Source organism: Apium graveolens, chromosome 11 (genome assembly GCF_009905375.1).
Source record: "Apium graveolens cultivar Ventura chromosome 11, ASM990537v1, whole genome shotgun sequence".
Taxonomy (NCBI): Eukaryota; Viridiplantae; Streptophyta; class Magnoliopsida; order Apiales; family Apiaceae; genus Apium; species Apium graveolens.
The window spans coordinates 142,393,086-142,409,576 of record NC_133657.1 but is presented as its reverse complement, the minus strand read 5'-3'; the positions used below and the strand labels follow the sequence as shown (position 1 = coordinate 142,409,576).

General features: G+C 39.9%; 1 non-coding gene across 1 annotated transcript; it reads right to left on the bottom strand.

Annotated features, from left to right (window-relative positions):
* Positions 1 to 5,445: 5,445 nt before the first annotated feature.
* On the bottom strand, positions 5,446 to 5,552 carry LOC141698885 (small nucleolar RNA R71). Its single transcript, XR_012565383.1, has one exon. It is a non-coding gene; the product is annotated as a small nucleolar RNA R71 (small nucleolar RNA).
* Between the last annotated feature and the right edge of the window lie 10,939 nt (positions 5,553 to 16,491).

Sequence of the window (16,491 nt, the reverse complement as noted above, 5' to 3'; positions counted from 1 at the left end):
TTGAAATATTTAATTTAAAAGGAAGAATCTCTTTATAATATGATTATGATTGTAACTTAATATAATCCCTCTAAAATTAAATAATATCAAGTAGTAATTGGCCAATGATACAACGGGCTTGTGTCGGTCATAGCCTTCCAACATGGTAGAAAGTAGTTCTTATTTTTGAATCATTGTCGTTTCGTGCCACAGCCGAGGGCTTTGATTTCGAAATAAGAAATACTTGTCTATTACATAGAGATGTGTACATTGAATAAGAATCTAAAGGTCGTTACGTGCCACAGCCGTGGGCCTTTGGGGACTGATTCAATTATACGGAATGTTGGGTTAGACTTGACTTAGAATATTGAGTTTGTCGTGCCACAGCCGTGACTCAACTATTCAAGAGGCTAAAGTTTGATTAGGGAATAACATAAGATGTAATTGACAAGAGTTGTCTGCCTATTGAACATTACATGGCATTTCGTGCCACAGCCGGGGTTGTGTAATGGAATGTAGGATCCCTATTCCTACTAGCATTATGAATGCTTAATTTTTCATGTAGGGGGTTGAATAAATTAGGAAAACTAGTGGGAGCCACTTATGAATAAAGACCCGATTCATGTAGTGTTTTGAAATGAAATCGAATATTTGGTAAGTGTTGTTATGTGTTTATCATTTACAGATTTACTTTGTACGTTATGTCTTCTGCACTATCACTCAGGAGCATACTAGATGCTCACAAATTGACTGGTCCTAATTATGCTGACTGGCTTCGAAACTTGAGAATTGTTCTCAGGATTGAGAAGCTGGAATACGTGATTGACTCACCTAAGCCTACTGAACCTGCTAGTGATGCACATAATGATGAACATGTTGTGTATCGTAGGTGGATAGATGATGCAAATGTTGCTCAATACATCATGCTAGCTTCCATGAACATTGAGCTACAGAAGCAACATGAGCATATGGATGCTCACACTATCCTCATGCATCTACAAGAGTTGGATGATGTGGCGGGGAGGACAGCTCGATATGAGATATCGAAGGAGCTGTTCGGTTGTAAGATGTCTGAGGGATCATCTGTGAATGACCATGTACTTAAGATGATCAATTTGATTGAACGTCTTGGACAACTTGGTTTTGCCATGGATGGGGAGCTGAGCCAAGACTTGGTCTTGCAATCGCTTCCGAGTTCGTTCTCGCAGTTTGTTGTGAACTTTCACAGGAATAAGTTGGATGTCAGCCTGCCTGAACTCCACAACATGTTGAAGACTGCGGAATCGAATTTTCCCCCTAAGAAGAGTTCTGTTCTTCTAATTGGTGAAGGTTCCAATCCTAAGAAAAGGAAGAGGAACTCTTCCAAGAAGAAGAAAGTAGGTGAGAAAATGCCGGTTCCATCAAAAGCTGAAGACCCCGAGAGCAAAGTTGTTTGCTTTCACTGTAACAAGGCGGGGCACTGGAAGAGGAACTACAAGGTTTACCTTGCAGAATTGAAGAAGAAGGGTAGTGAGACTACCGCTTCTGATTCAGGTATGTTCATGATAGAAGTGAATATGTCATTTCTACTTAGGTATTAGATACCGCCTGTGGTTCTCATATCTGCAATTTGTTGCAGGGACCAAGGAGAAGTAGGACTCTTGAGGAAGAGGAGGTGATTCTACTGATGGAAATGGAGCAAGAGTTGCTGCTGAAGATGTAGAATCATTTCATTTACATATGCCTACGGGCAAGACTATTGTTTGAAATAATTGTTATTTTGTTCCCTCGATTGTGAGGAATATTATTCCCATGTTAGACTTGGCTGGATTTTCATTTATTATTGAGAATAATGAATGTTCTATTCTTAGAGATAATATTCTTTATGGACGTAGTACTTTAAATAATGGTCTGTATATATGTGACATAATTTACTTCAGATTGAACAAACTAATAAAAGAAAAGGGATGACGAAAATCTCACTTTATAGTGGCACTACAGTCTCCATTTAGTGGACATGGAGAGAGGGCTGCAGATTTGCTAGGAATGGTACACACAAATGTATGTGGACCAATGTCTACGCAAGCCATGGGTGGATTTTCATACTTCATTACTTTCATAGATGATAGATCTGGATTCGGATATGTGTTTGATGAAACACAAGTCTGAGGCCTTTGAAAGGTTCAAAGAATATAAGTATGAAGTGGAGAAACAAACCAAACATAGTATTATAATTCTTCGATTAGATCGAGATGGTGAATACTTTAATGGAGTGTTTCTAGATTATCTCAAAGTAAATGGTATAGTCTCCCAGTGGACTCCTCCAGATTGGTATCTGAAAGGAGAAATCGAACTTTGTTAGACATAGTTCGGTCCATGATGAGCTATACAAATCTTCCAGTATTCCTATGGGGTTATGCATTGGAAACCTCAGCATATTTACTGAATTTGGTGCCTTCCAAATCTGTTCCTCAAACTCCGTATGAGATATGGAAAGTAAGGTAACCGAGTCTAAAAATGTTAAGATTTGGGGATGTCCAGCTTATGTCAAGTAAGTTGACCCAGATAAGCTGGAATATCGATCCGTAAAATGTAGTTTTGTGGGATATCCTAAAGAGACTTTAGGGTATTACTTTTACACCGATCATCGGGTGTTTGTCTCCAGACATGCTACCTTCTTGGAAAAGGAGTTTATCCTTGAAGGAAACAGGGGGAGCAAAATTGAACTTGATAAAGTTCAAGAAGCACAAACTACTACGGATCAAGTGGAAACACCTGTTCTGACTGAACAAACTTTTGTGGAATAGCCCATTCATAGGTCAGGGAGAGTGTCTCGCCAACCTGAGAGGTAATATGGCCTTGTCATTGAGAATGACAATGAGTTGTCGATCATTGATGATGACGACCCTGTAACCTATAATGAGGCTATGAGTAGTGTTGACTCAGAGAAATGGCATAGTGCCATGAAATCCAGAATGGAATCTATGTATACGGTATACAAAAGATAGATTATAGCAGATGGCCAGCTGGAGACCTTTAAGGCCAGGCTTGTGGCAAAAAGGATTCAAACAAAGGCAATGGATTGACTTTGATGAAACCTTTTACCAGTAGCCCTGTTAAAATCAGTTCGGATTTTGCTTGCGAATGCTGCTTACTGCGACTATGAAATCTGGCAGATGGCCAGATGGTTTTCTTTCCAAGGGAAATGAAAACCTAGTGTGTAAGCTGCTGCGAACCATATGTGGTTTAAAGCAAGCTTCTCGAAAGATGGAACATTCGTTTTGATGAGACAATCAAAGAGTTTGATTTTATCAAAAACGCAGATGAACCATGCGTCTACAAAAGGGTTAGTGTGAGTGATAAGTGGCATTTTATACCACTTAGAACGTCTTAAAATGGCTTAAATTGGTGTCTTGAAATCAAGTATTTTGTGTATTTAATGCGTTTTTCTAGTGTTTATGCATTTCAGGGTATTAGTTGCATTTCGGGGGAGGAATCATCAAGAATAAGCCTTGGCATGTGTTCACCATTGCGAGAGGAAAGGAATGGGCAGATTACGGCGAAGAAACGGAGCAAGCTTGGAATTTTTCCAGTAGGGTCCTGCGCGCCCGCGCAGCAATGCTGAGCGGCCGCGCAGTAGCCTGCGCGCCCGCGCAGAAATGCTGAGCGGCCGCGCAGGGTCGGGGAAAAAAGATGAATTATTTTAGACTTCTACTTCTGTGTGGCTTCCAACTTCTATGTAATCTGAGTTTTATGGGACTATTATATAGGTAGATTTGAGACGTTTTCATAGAGAGTATTAAGGAGATTATGTTTTAGATTGTGTTTTACGCAAGGAGCGAAGGAGATAAGGAAGAAGACCGATTTAGCACACCGCAACGAAGAGGAAGCATATATTCTTGTGATTCTTGTTTCGTTGTAACATTGGATGCTAGTTTTCTTGCTTTGACTTATTTACTCTTGTGACGTACTCTGTTTTAATATAATTAGTTTAGTTATTATTTTCTTATGTTTGTTTATCATGATTTTATATGAACCCATGATGGCGATGAGTTCTATTATGGGCTAATCGTGATCATGGGTTTACAACGGATTTATTATGGAATTCTTTAGTTAATTGTTTAAATACTTTAGTGTGTGATGATTGCATGATATCTAGTATTGGTTGTGCGTATTCGTCTTATGTGCGTCGCGAACATATAAGATAGGGTGTTAATCTCTTGTGAAGCGACGGTGGATCTTGAGATTTAGAACTTGCCATGCTAGCATAGGTTCATGTACGTTATGCATGATTAGTGGGTAACTCTAACAGTTTTATTTGCCCTATGTAATCAAAAGGAATAACTTGTGCTTAAATCGTTGTGTTGTCAATTTCTGTAGACATATAGGAACTCAACATAATTGATGACTATTCAACTTCTATCTTAATTGTGGATGTTTGGTAGAATGGTATTAGTACAATGAAAGTTGGCTTTTATCAGTTTCGTGTTATTCGATTAATGTCATCACTGTCACATGCTAAAGGTAATAAGAATGGCTATAGAAGGAAGTAATAATGAAGTTGTGAACTCATGAGTGTTTTATTATTGATAATTTAAAGTGATAGTTAAGTGGTTAATTAAGTAGTTAATTATAGTTAATATTTGATCAACAATTTTAAGTGTTATTATCTTAACATTGAGAAGTAATCATACATTGGTGAGTGAGTTAATTAGACAATAATTTAGTCTGAGTATCTGAGGGAACGAACTAGAAAGTATTCTATATTACTTGTGAACGCGTATACTTGCGTGAATATTAGTGCGTGTTTTCACCCTAACAAGTTTTTGGCGCCGCTGCCGGGGACTCGGCGTATTTGTTTAGTTTATGTACTTACCATCATTGGTCATTAGGACTCAGTGATTAGGACGTAGTAGTTACTTACTCTTTTCGGTTGTGTTTCAGGTACTTTAGCAAGCGTTTATGCAAACTCGTTCTCGTGCTCGCAAGAGGACTTTAGATACAACTGAGGAGACAGACGAAGTTCTTGATATTCCGGAGAAGTTAGATTTTGAGGATTCGGATTCAGGACTTGAGCAGAAAGAACCAGTAAACATGGGAGATCGTATTGTTCAAGCTGATTCAGCTCTTATGGATTTTTCTCGGCCTAAAATTGATGATATTCAGTCAAGCATCCTTCATCCGGCTATTCAAGCTAACACCTTTGAAATCAAGCCGGGCACTATTCAGATGGTGCAGAATTCTGTTTCTTTTGGAGGAGCGGCAACTGAAGACCCCAACATGCACATAAGAAATTTTGTCGAGATCTGCAGCACTTTTAAGTATAATGGCGTGACTGATGAGGCTATCAAGTTGAGGCTTTTCCCATTGTCACTGAGGGATAAGGCTAAAGACTGGTTACATTCTGAACCAGCTGGGTCCATCACTACGTGGCAAGATCTTACGCAAAAGTTTCTGGTGAAGTTTTATCCAATGGAAAAGACTGCTGCTATGAGGAGTGCTCTTACTCAGTTTGCGCAGCAACCTACAGAATCTATGTGCGAGGCTTGGGAACGCTACAAGGAAATGTTGAGAAAATGTCCACATCATGGAATGCCGGATTGGATGGTAATCACTGGTTTTTATAATGGTTTGGGGGCCCAATCTCGGCCCATGCTCGATGCAGCAGCTGGAGGAGCCTTATGGGCTAAAAGCTATACTGAGGCGTATAATCTTATAGAGACGATGGCTGCAAATGAGCATCAAAACCCAACTCAGAGGATGACGTCAGGCAAGGCAGCAGGTATTCTGGAAGTTGATGCAGCCACCGCTATTGCAGCCCAGCTCCAAGCGCTATCAATAAAGGTTGATTCTCTGGCTACGTATGGAGTTAATCAAATAGCTATGGTTTGTGAGCTTTGTGCAGGTTCTCATGCTACGGATCAGTGTTCTCTTATCAACGAATCTGTTCAGTATGTGAATAATTATCAGCAACAACAGCAGCCTGTGCCAGCGACCTATCATCCTAATAACAGAAATCATCCAAATTTCAGCTGGGGGAATAATCAGAATGCTATTCAGCCACCATATCAGCAAGGGGTGAGTAAACAGTTTAACCCACCTGGATTCCAGCAACCACAGCAGTATGCTACAAGGCAATCATATCCTCAACAGGGAAGTGCAGCTGCACCTACTAGTGCTGATTTTGAGGAACTTAAGCTGTTGTGCAAGAGTCAGGCGGTTTCTATCAAGACCTTGGAAAATCAAATCGGTCAATTAGCCAATGCAGTGCTCAATCGTCAACCTGACACTCTTCCCAGTGACACGGAAGTACCAGGCAGGAAGGAAGCTAAAGAGCAAGTCAAGGCTATTACCTTAAGGTCTGGAAAAGTAGCTGATGCTGAAAAGGCAAAAGAAGTCGAAGCTGAAGTTAGAGATGAAGAATCTAAGCAAAAGGAGAAAGTGGCGGAACCACGGAAGACTACTGTTGAACACACTCTTCCTGAGGCTAATACAGGGGAGAAACAGCTCTATCCTCCACCACCTTTTCCTAAGAAATTGCAGCAACAAAAGCTGGATAGACAGTTCGGGAAGTTTCTGGAGGTGTTCAAGAAACTTCACATCAATATACCTTTCGCTGAGGCTCTGGAAAAAATGCCTAGTTATGCGAAGTTTATGAAGACTATTCTTTCAAGGAAGGTGAAACTGGATGACCTTGAAACCGTTGCTCTCACGGAAGAATGCAGCGCGGTTCTGCAACAAAAGTTACCACCAAAACTGAAAGATCCAGGAAGCTTCACCATTCCTTGCACCATTGGCAATCTAACTTTTGACAAGTGCCTTTGTGATTTGGGAGCAAGTATTAATCTGATGCCTTTGTCGATCTTTAAAAAGCTGGATCTACCTGATCCAAAACCCACATACATGTCGCTACAATTGGCGGACCGTTCCATTACTTACCCAAGGGGCATAGTTGAGGATGTGCTCGTCAAGGTGGATAAGCTCTTCTTTCCAGCAGATTTTGTTATTCTGGATTTTGAGGAAGATAAGAAGATTCCCATAATCTTGGGGAGGCCTTTCTTGGCTACTGGCCGTACCTTGATAGATGTACAAAAAGGGGAACTTACTATACGGGTCCAAGATCAGGATGTGACCTTCAACGTATTCAAGGCAATGAAATTCCCTACAGAAGATGAGGAGTGCTTAAAAGTGGATGTGATTGATTCCGCAGTTACTTCAGAACTTGAGCACATGCTAATGTCTGATGCATTGGAAAAGGCCTTAGTGGGGGAATTTGACAGTGATGATGAAGATATCAACGAGCAATTACAATATCTGAACGCTTCTCCCTGGAAGCGAAAGCTGGACATACCATTTGAATCTCTTGGTACTTCTGACCTTAAGAATGCTGAAGGGAAGCTCAAACCATCAATAGAGGAAGCACCTACCTTGGAGCTCAAACCACTACCTGAACACTTGAGGTATGCTTTTTTAGGTGATTCATCTACGTTACCTGTTATTATTTCAGCTGACCTTTCAGGTAGTGAGGAAGACAAGCTCTTAAGGATTTTGAGAGAATTCAAATCGGCTATAGGATGGACCATAGCAGACATCAAGGGGATAAGTCCTTCATATTGTATGCATAAAATTCTGCTAGAGGAAGGTAGTAAGCCAACTGTGGAACAGCAATGACGACTGAATCCCATCATGAAGGAGGTGGTGAAGAAAGAAATTCTGAAATGGCTAGATGCAGGCATCATTTATCCTATTTCTGACAGCTCGTGGGTGAGCCCTGTACAATGTGTACCTAAGAAAGGAGGTATCACTGTGGTTGCAAATGAAAAGAATGAGCTCATCCCTACTCGAACAGTTACAGGATGGAGAGTATGCATGGATTATAGGAAATTGAACAAAGCCACAAGGAAGGATCACTTTCCTCTTCCATTTATTGATCAAATGCTTGACAGATTGGCGGGACATGAGTATTTTTGTCTTCTGGATGGTTATTCCGGGTATAATCAGATTTGTATTGCGCCAGAGGATCAGGAAAAGACTACCTTCACTTGTCCATTTGGCACATTTGCTTTTCGTAGAGTTTCGTTTGGGTTATGTGGTGCCCCGGCCACCTTTCAGAGATGTATGATGGCTATATTCTCTGACATGATTGGAAATAACGTCGAAGTGTTCATGGATGACTTCTCCGTCTTTGGACACTCATATGATGAATGTTTGAATAATCTGCGCGCCGTACTCAAAAGATGCGTGGAAACTAATTTGGTGCTTAATTGGGAGAAATGTCATTTTATGGTGCGTGAAGGCATTATCCTTGGGCATAAGGTCTCTAGCAAGGGTCTGGAGGTGGACAAGGCCAAGGTGGGAGTCATTGAAAATCTTCCCCCACCCAATTCTGTGAAAGGAATCCGTAGTTTTCTTGGTCATGCGGGTTTTTATCGGCGATTCATCAAGGACTTTTCAAAGATATCTAAGCCATTGTGCAATTTGCTTGAGAAAAATGTGCCTTTCAAATTTGATGATGAATGTTTGGCAGCATTCGAGACTCTCAAGAAGAGTTTGATCACTGCACCAGTTATTACAGCACCAGATTGGACAGAACCGTTTGAGATGATGTGTGATGCGAGTGATTATGCGGTAGGTGCAGTTCTGGGACAGCGTAAGAAAAATCTCTTCCATGTGGTCTACTATGCGAGTAAGACTTTAAATGGTGCCCAATTGAACTACACCACTACTGAGAAGGAGCTTTTGGCTATAGTCTTTGGCTTTGAGAAATTTCAATCTTATCTGCTTGGTACGAAAGTAACAGTATTCACTGATCATGCAGCTATTCGCTATCTGGTTTCTAAGAAGAATTCGAAGCCGAGACTCATTCGTTGGGTGCTTTTACTTCAGGAATTTGAGTTAGAGATCAAAGATAGAAAAGGTACCGAGAATCAAGTAGCTGACCATCTCTCTAGGTTGGAGAATCCCGATTCTACTTCACAAGATAGGACGTTAATCAATGAATCTTTTCCGGATGAGCAGTTGTTTGCAATTCAGGAGGAAGAACCATGGTTTGCAGATATTGTAAACTATCTTGTCAGCAATATAATGCCTCTTAATTTAACATCCGCGCAAAAGAAGAAGTTTCTACATGAGGTGAAGTGGTATATGTGGGATGAACCATATTTGTTTAGACAGGGAGCTGACCAGATCATCAGGAGATGTATCCCGTTCTGTGAGACGGAGGGGATATTACGAGACTGCCATTCCACGGTTTATGGTGGACACTATGGAGGTGAGAAGATGGCAGCTCGTATTCTGCAAGCAGGTTTTTTCTGGCCTACTTTGTTCTGGATGCTCATCAGTTTGTTTTAAGGTGTGATCGTTGCCAAAGAGTGGGAAATTTGTCAAGGAAGGATGAGATGCCATTAAATGTGATGCTTGAAGTCGAGGTCGTTGATGTGTGGGGAATCGATTTCATGGGGCCTTTTATCTCGTCTTGCAATAATCAGTACATCTTGCTGGCAGTCGATTATGTCTCAAAATGGGTCGAAGTTAAAGCTTTACCGACAAATGATGCAAAGGTAGTACTAAATTTTCTTCATAAGCAAATTTTCACAAGGTTTGGAACGCCTCGGGTAATCATAAGTGATGAAGGATCGCATTTTTGCAACCGTAAGTTCACTTCTATGATGCAGCGTTATAATGTGAATCATCGAGTAGCTACTACCTATCATCCGCAAACAAATGGTCAAGCGGAAGTGTCTAACAGAGAGATAAAGCGCATTCTAGAGAAGGTTGTTTGTCCGTCAAGGAAGGATTGGTCTTTAAAGCTCGATGAAGCTGTTTGGGCTTACAGAACAGCATACAAAACTCCACTTGGGATGTCACCGTTTCAGTTGGTGTACGGTAAGGGATGTCATCTACCGGCGGAGCTTGAGCATAAGGCCTACTGGGCATTGAAGAAATTGAACCTGGATTTAGATGCAGCTGGTAAGAAAAGAATGCTTCAGCTTAATGAACTTGATGAATTTCGACTTCAAGCGTACGAGAATAACAAAATGTATAAGGAAAAGGTGAAGAGGTGGCACGATAGGAAGCTACATCCTAAGTTATTTGTGCTAGGGCAACAAGTTCTTTTATTCAACTCTCGGCTCCGACTTTTTCCTGGGAAGTTGAAATCAAGGTGGTCTAGACCTTTTATTGTCAAAACTGTGTTTCCACATGGAGCGGTGGAAATTTTTGAGAATGATTCGGACCAAGCATTCAAGGTTAACGGTCAGCGGTTGAAGCACTTCTATGGGGACATGGCAAGCCGAGAGGTGGTTAGTGCCATTTTGTTGACTACTTGAGAAAGGTACGGAACGTCAAGCTAATGAGGAAAAAGAAGCGCTGCGTGGGAGGCAACCCATGAATTGTTGTTACAGGAACCCTTAGAAGTTAATAACCTATCCAAAAATACAAAAAAAATCAGAAAACAGGGGCTGAAAAAAAAAATTCCAGAGACCCTCTGCGCGCCCGCGCAGCTAGGCTGAGCGGCCGCGCAGCTTGCTGCGCGCCCGCGCAGAAATGCTGAGCGGCCGCACAGGGGTCGAGTTCCAGAAAATTTTTTTGCAGTTCAGAAAAAAAAATAATAATAATAATAAAACACAAAAACAGTTTTAGCCCATAAACCCACGAATTGGTCCCACTACCCCATGAGTTTATCCCTTAATTCCCAAACCCTAATCTAATCCATACCCTATATATACATACACCTATCCTACATATCTCCCACAAAACTTCCTACACTTAAACCCTCTCACAAACATCAAAAATCAGTTCTTACACACTTCTATTCACGAATCAATGGCACCCAAGAGAGCACGCACTATTGACAGCAGCAGCACAGTTCCTACTGCTGATTCTTATAGAGGGGCACTGCTGCAAGGCCTCGGTTAACTGACAGAGCTACGGAGGAGGAGTACACTAGGCTATTGGGGAAGCCGATTCTGAAGGAGAGGGGGTTTTTATCATCAGGGAGGGATGGTGAGTTGTTGCCCATGATTGCAGAGAAGGGGTGGATAGCTTTTTGTGAGTCACCCGAAGCAGTACCGATGAGCGTTGTTCGCGAGTTCTACGCGAACGCGAAGGCTGAAAAGAATGGGTTTTCTGTAGTCCGTGGGCTGACGGTTGATTATCATCCTGCGGCGATTCGCCGTGTGATTGGACAGCGAGAGAGGAAGCCCGAGGAGGAGAACTGGAATGAAAAGACTGCTGAGGATTTTGACTTGGATTTGATTTGTGCGACTCTCTGTCGACCGGGCACAGTTTGGAACCGCAGTCCAACCAATAATGAGTATCGTCACTTTCCGGCGATCGCCATGAACAGGTATGCCCATGCATGGAATGCATTTATATGTGCTAATATTTTGCCTTCTTTACATGCACACGAGGTCACAGTTGAGAGAGCACAGCTGTTGTGGGGAATTCTGAATGAGGAATACTATGTGGACCTTGGTGAGTTTATCTACCAAGGGATTCTGAAGTTTTTGAGGGGAGCAAAGCATATGAACATCCTTTATGCATCCACGGTTACGAAGCTATGCCGAGCAGTGGGAGTGAACTGGCCGGCTCATGAGCAGTTGCAGTTGCCAGCAGCTCCGATAGATTCTGGCACTCTGAATGGGATGCAGGAGTGGACCGGTGGTGAGCCTGAGGAGCATGGGCTTGGTTATCGTCTTCCAGGAGGGCGTCCAGCACGAGGTGCTACTATGGCTAGGCCAGGGCGTGGTGAGGCTGGTTCGTCGAGAGCTCAGGAGGGTGCTGGGATGGGTGATGCCCAGTATAGGAGGCTTTCACGGCAGATGGATGCCATGTATGAGACGCAGAGTAGGTTTGCTCAGGAGCTCACCCTTGCGTTAGGGACTGCTTTTCGAGGCCTTAGAGCTGATATCCAGTGGCCAGTTTTTGGTGAGGACTCTGCATACCCGCCGCCTGATACTCCACCCGCTGAGGGTGATGATGATGATGACTCCGAGTAGGTATACCCTGTGTTCCTTTCTACTACTTTCACTGAGGACAGTGAAGATTTTTAGTTTGGGGGTGGTAGTTAAAGGAATATTGTGTGTGTGTCATTTAGTTGCATATTCATGATAGTTAGTTCATATAGTTGCATAATTTATGCCATATAGTTTTTTTTATGAATGTCATGTAGCTCATTCATTTACTATGATCCCTTTTGCAATGATTTATCGACTGAATTGTGATATTGATGCGAGTGTAGTGATAGCATTAAAGTGATATTAAGTTGTGTAGGTTGATATGCATGCTAGAAACAAATGTAAATCCACTAAGTCTTAAAGAATGCGTAAGGGCTAGATTGTTGTTATGATTTGGTTGTTTTCAAGGTCAATCTATTTATTATGCTTAGAATTCGATTATAGGTTCTTAGTGATAAAAACATGAAAAAGAAAAATTGTTTTGGAGAAAAAAAAAATATGGAAGTTGTTGCTAGTTGTGGCTAGGCGTCAATTGGCTAGTAGCCGGCTCGCTTATGTTGCGAGTAGTCTAGGGTTGAGTAAGATGGAGCGAAACGCATTTGCTCAGAAGTTATGAAAAAAAAAATAAATAAATAAATAAATTTTCTGCATAATTGATCAAGAGTGGGCTCTTTGGTATTCGAGTTATTAAGTTCTTAGGGGACTTTGTGCCTAGTGACCTAAGGCTTTTAGAGTCTGGGATCCGCTAACCTAACGCTCGTTACATGGATACCATTATATAAGTCTTTTGTGGACCTCACTCATTGCACGGTCAAATGAGCATTTGAGTTGTAAATAAAAAGCACAATTCCGTAGTAAGCTCCAGAGTTCTTGTAGTGTTGTATATCACTTTGTGCCTAGAATTTTTATTCTTTGTATAATCGTAGGATTGCCTTGAGGATAATCTAGTCATAGTAATTGGTCTAGTTCCGAAGCATATCTGTTAAGCATTTGCACACACCACGTTTCTAGCTGTTTGTCCGGTTGCATGAGTTTATTGATCTTTAGATGTCTAACTGCATTCATTGAGATGTGACAATTTGGTTGGTTAATTGTAGTAAGGGGGATCGTTGCATTTTCATATAGATTGCATTCATGCATATTTTTATTTGTTTTGAGTCTGTGACGCTTGAGGACAAGCATCGATTTAAGTTTGGGGGTGTGATAAGTGGCATTTTATACCACTTAGAACGTCTTAAAATGGCTTAAATTGGTGTCTTGAAATCAAGTATTTTGTGTATTTAATGCATTTTTCTAGTGTTTATGCATTTCAGGGTATTAGTTGCATTTCGGGGGAGGAATCATCAAGAATAAGCCTTGGCATGTGTTCACCATTGCGAGAGGAAAGGAATGGGCAGATTACGGCGAAGAAACGGAGCAAGCTTGGAATTTTTCCAGTAGGGTCCTGCGCGCCCGCGCAGCAATGCTGAGCGGCCGCGCAGGGTCGGGGAAAAAAGCTGAATTATTTTAGACTTCTACTTCTGTGTGGCTTCCAACTTCTATGTAATCTGAGTTTTATGGGACTATTATATAGGTAGATTTGAGACGTTTTCATAGAGAGTATTAAGGAGATTATGTTTTAGATTGTGTTTTACGCAAGGAGCGAAGGAGATAAGGAAGAAGACCGATTTAGCATACCGTAACGAAGAGGAAGCATATATTCTTGTGATTCTTGTTTCGTTGTAACGTTGGATGCTAGTTTTCTTGCTTTGACTTATTTACTCTTGTGACGTACTCTGTTTTAATATAATTAGTTTAGTTATTATTTTCTTATGTTTATTTATCATGATTTCATATGAACCCATGATGGCGATGAATTCTATTATGGGCTAATCGTGATCATGGGTTTACAACGGATTTATTATGGAATTCTTTAGTTAATTGTTTAAATACTTTAGTGTGTGATGATTGCATGATATCTAGTATTGGTTGTGCGTATTCGTCTTATGTGTGTCGCGAACATATAAGATAGGGTGTTAATCTCTTGTGAAGCGACGGTGGATCTTGAGATTTAGAACTTGCCATGCTAGCATAGGTTCATGTACGTTGTGCATGATTAGTGGGTAACTCTAACAATTTTATTTGCCCTATGTAATCAAAAGGAATAACTTGTGCTTAAATCGTTGTGTTGTCAATTTCTGTAGACATATAGGAACTCAACATAATTGATGACTATTCAACTTCTATCTTAATTGTGGATGCTTGGTAGAATGGTATTAGTACAATGAAAGTTGGCTTTTATCAGTTTCATGTTATTCGATTAATGTCATCACTGTCACATGCTAAAGGTAATAACAATGGCTATAGAAGGAAGTAATAATGAAGTTGTGAACTCATGAGTATTTTATTATTGATAATTTGAAGTGATAGTTAAGTGGTTAATTAAGTAGTTAATTATAGTTAATATTTGATCAACAATTTTAAGTGTTATTATCTTAACATTGAGAAGTAATCATACATTGGTGAGTGAGTTAATTAGACAATAATTTAGTCTGAGTCTCTGAGGGAACGAACTAGAAAGTATTCTATATTACTTGCGAACGTGTATACTTGCGTGAATATTAGTGCGTGTTTTCGCCCTAACAGTGAGCGCTGTAACATTTCTTATATTGTATTGAATTAGAGTTAACACACATAACAACATAGCAGACCCACTCACAAAGCTACTTTATGAAAGTCATTTTGATCGTCAAGATGGGTATTAGATACCAGAGTGATTGGCTTTAGTACAAGTGGGAGATTGAAAGGAATATGTCCTAAGTCCAATCGTGTATTAGGATTTAGGAATAACTTTTATGTAATCTGTTTTGATTTCATTGATATTAATAAAGACTTGTTTTGTTTTTATTACGGGCTTTATCTATTTAAGTGTTTAAATAAGATATACCATAGTTTAGAGTAAAGCTTTTTATGGATTATGATGAGATCATAATAGTGAGACCTAAAAAGATGATAACTCTAAACTTAAATAGTTCCTGGTCATAGGATTACTAATTGGTAATTAATAATCCGCAAAGATCGGTACATACTATGCTTGCTTCATTATGAAGGATGTCTGTTCTCATAGACATTTGTGTGGTGACACTATAGCTAGTATGTAGGTGCTTATTATGGAATAAGTTCACTGAACATGACTCGCACAGCTGAACAACTGATGGAGTTCACTCACGTGTTAGCAGTTGTTCACATAGTGATAGTTGTACAAGTATCCTTAGACTTGAGGTCATCATAGTCATCTTGTGTACACTGAACTATGCTTTGGTTTAGTTCTTAGTCTCCAGGGACAATTATTAGGGCTCTTCTGGGTATAGGAATTTGTACACGAAGATAGTGTATGATCAATAAAGGATCTACCCCTTCCAGTGAAGGAAGCGAATGTTCAAGGCTGATCCACTTATGCTAATTCAGGAATCTCTGGCCAAAGTAAATGAAATTAGAAAGGAGTTTCTAATTTGCATAGAACTACGCATAGTAAATGGTAAGCAAGTGATTGAATTAGATAGGCTTGACACGAGATCCATGCCTTGTATTTAATCGGGACATTGTAGGGTAGAAGGAGTTTATTGTACGGTAACTATTCACTGACAGGTTCTTGGTATTCTAAGCAGTGAATTCATATTATCTGGATAGTCGCGATATGTTGAGAAGCATCACTCACGATGTAGAATAAATGTGATTAATTAATTAATCATATTTAATAAATTAGAGAATTTATATAAATAATGATAAAATAGTTTTATTATTATTTATTTCTACTACCGGCTTAATATTGAACCTACAGGGTCACACCATAAAAAGAGAATGATTTAATGGTGGAGGAATTAATTAATAATGGCTAATAATTATTTATTTATGAAATAAATAATTAATTGGCAAATTTAATAATTGATTAAATGAGATTTACTTGATTATAAATTAATTAAAAAAAGTTCTTAATATTATTAATTAAAGGATTTAATTTTTGGAAATTAAATCAAGAGAGAGAATTATTTCTGAAGTGTTTAGAAAAAGGATTAATGATTAAAAGGTGTTTTAATTATTAATGAGAACAATAAATGGGATAATAATAATAATATTTATGGGAAAATTTCAGCTGAAAATTTTGCCTATAAATACACTATTATAGACCCTAATTTTATTCTAACCCACATCAAACCCGAAAACCCAAAAAGTTTGGAAAACCCAATTCTCTCCACCTCCTTCCTCCTCCTTAACATCGTTTTCTTGGTGGATACCGGTGGAGTGCTTCACACTTGAGGAGCAACTGCTAAGGATCTCTGATCGTTGTCTCCGAATTATTTTAAAAGGTTAGATTCGATCCCTCGAATTTTTATTCACGATTTATATGCTTTTATTTGGATTTTGTATGTGTAAAAGTGTTTTGCCATGCCCCGCTGTGTTTAAAAATCCAACAGTAGTCTCACTACTTCTCACACCACTCATATTCTAACTTTTGAGAGTCAATTTTTGCTCACTAGGATTAACTAAATCCTTTCCCTCAACTACCTCTCCTTTTTCCAGACAAGGATCATGCCTC